Source organism: Anastrepha ludens, chromosome 4 (assembly GCF_028408465.1).
Source record: "Anastrepha ludens isolate Willacy chromosome 4, idAnaLude1.1, whole genome shotgun sequence".
NCBI lineage: Eukaryota > Metazoa > Arthropoda > Insecta > Diptera > Tephritidae > Anastrepha > Anastrepha ludens.
Genome location: NC_071500.1, coordinates 2194089 through 2196553, shown reverse-complemented (window position 1 = coordinate 2196553; position 2465 = coordinate 2194089).

Here is a 2465-nt window from a genome sequence, read left to right as displayed (position 1 = left end):
GAAATCATCACCGATACAGAGGTGTACTTCGCAGAGGTCGACAAATTTTATTTTTTAGAGGGATTAAAAATATGGCCGGAGCGTTGGGAGAAGTGTATCTTTGAAAAGTAAAAAAAAAACTATTTTGAAAAAAATGATGTCTTCATTTCTAGCACGGGTACTTATTGAACCGCCCTCGTAAGCGCTATATCTAAGCTCCTCTATATGTACATATACACTAAGCGAAAAAGCTATATGGACGAACCAACTTCGTATTTTTCTTCTAAAATAGCTGCATATTATTTTCTCGAATTGCTTTATAATCTGTAAGTATATGTATTATAAATGTGTGCTCGAAATAGCGGCAGTTTCAAATTACTTTGTCTTTTGCTTCAAGTTCCGTTACGTTTAAAATTTGGGTTTCTTCAAGGAAATAGTTATAAGGGAAAGTTATTTTACGTGTGTTAACTTAAGTATTTTCCATTAGCAAATATAAGTATATAATATAGACACATACGAGGGGCGCCTTTTATATTTCGGGATTAGAGAACAGAACAAATAATCGAGAACCACTTTATTGCTTTTCAAAATATTCTCCATGAAGATCTATACACTTTTGCATGCGTTTGAACCAATTGTCGAAGCACTTTTGCTACTCTGAATGAGGTACCTCCAAAACATGCATTCTGAATGCCGCAACCGCTTCTTCAGGTGTCGACGTTGACGTCTCAGTTTGTTTTTTACGTACGGGAATAAAAAGAAGTTATTCGGTGCCAAATCAGGACTATACGGTGGATGACCCATTAATTCGATGTTTTGGGTGCTCAAAAATGCAGTTATTTGAGCCGATGTGTGAGAGCTCGCATTGTCCTGGTGAAGAGTGATCCGTCTTTGGCGATTGGTTTTCCTAATTTCTTGAAAGACAACTGGCAAACAAATGGTTGTGTACCACTCAGAATTTACTGTATGCGTTGTTCTAGTGGTACGGTTGCGACATGTCCAGTTTTTCCGAAAAAACAGGCGACCATTTGCTTGGAAGTGCTTCGTGCGCGAACAACTTTTGTTGGATTTGGCTCATCTTGAAACACCCATACAGTCGACTGCTGTTTTCTTTCGGGCTCATACGCGTAAATCCACGATTCATCACCTGTCACGATATCATAGACGTGTTTCGAAGTCCCGCGATCGTATTTTTTGAGCATTTCCTTCGACCAATAGACACGACCCTTTTCTTGAGCGATTGACAAATTGTGTGGGATCCAACGCGAACAAATTTTTTTGGCAGTCAAATGTTTATGCAATATTGAATGTATGCTGGTCCCACTAATGCCTAAGATTGTCTCAATCTCACGATAGGTCACATGACGATCTTGCAATATCAGTTCGCGCACAGCATCAATGGTTTTCGGAACAACAACTGATTTTGGACGACCTTCACGAAATTCGTCTTGGAGTGAACTACAACCACGATTGAATTCACTATACCATCGATAAACACTGGTCCTTGATGGAGCTTCATCGCCAAAAAATGAATTAAGTTCATCCATGCAATGTTGCTGAGTTAATCCACGTCGAAAATTGAAAAAAAATAATCGGACGAATATGTTCACGATTTAATTCCATTTTTGGACCGAGATGAATCTTTTAAGTTACTGTAAACAACACAAATATCGCTGGTATTTCAAAACGTTCTGAGTACGTAAAAGCCAAAAAATGTCAAACTTTGCGATACAGCTGTCAGTTGCCAGATTGCAACACTAGGGTTGCCAAATCCCGAAATATAAAAGGCACCCCACGTATGTATATATATACTATATGTATGTATATATATACTATAATTGTCGCGTACACCCTTTTTGGGTGTTTGGCCGAGCTCCTCCTCCTATTTGTGGTGTGCGTCTTGATGTTGTTCCACAAATGGAGGGACCTACAGTTTCAAGCCGACTCCGAACGGCAGATATTTTTTATGAAGAGCTTTTCCATGGCAGAAATACACTCGGAGGTTTATTGCCTGCCGAGGGGCGACCGCTATTAGAAAAAACTTTTTCTTAATTTTTGATCTTTCACCGAGATTCGAACTGACGTTCTCTCTCTGAATTCCGAATGGTAGTCACGCACCAACCCATTCGGCCACGGCGGCCGCCAGCATATAAGGGAAACAAAAATTTTAGGATAAGCCAAGAGGCACGCAGCGACATATCTACCGAGGAGTACGTTCGTATTCTAGCTTTTAGTGAATCGGGCGTCTTAGTTCGCAAAATAGCGCTAAAAGTAAATTTGACAACTTTTTGAAAAATCCTAATTAATTTAGAAACATTAAAAAACTGAAGCCTAAGATGACAGATATAAGTGAGAAATCAGGCGGTTGGCTGTCAAAAAACATCAGCACTAACCAAATTAGAAGTGAACTACGAATGCCTTTCTCGGCCCTGGGAACTTTATATGCTTAGTGAAAGAAACTTAAGACCTCTTCGTTGCGCCAAGCG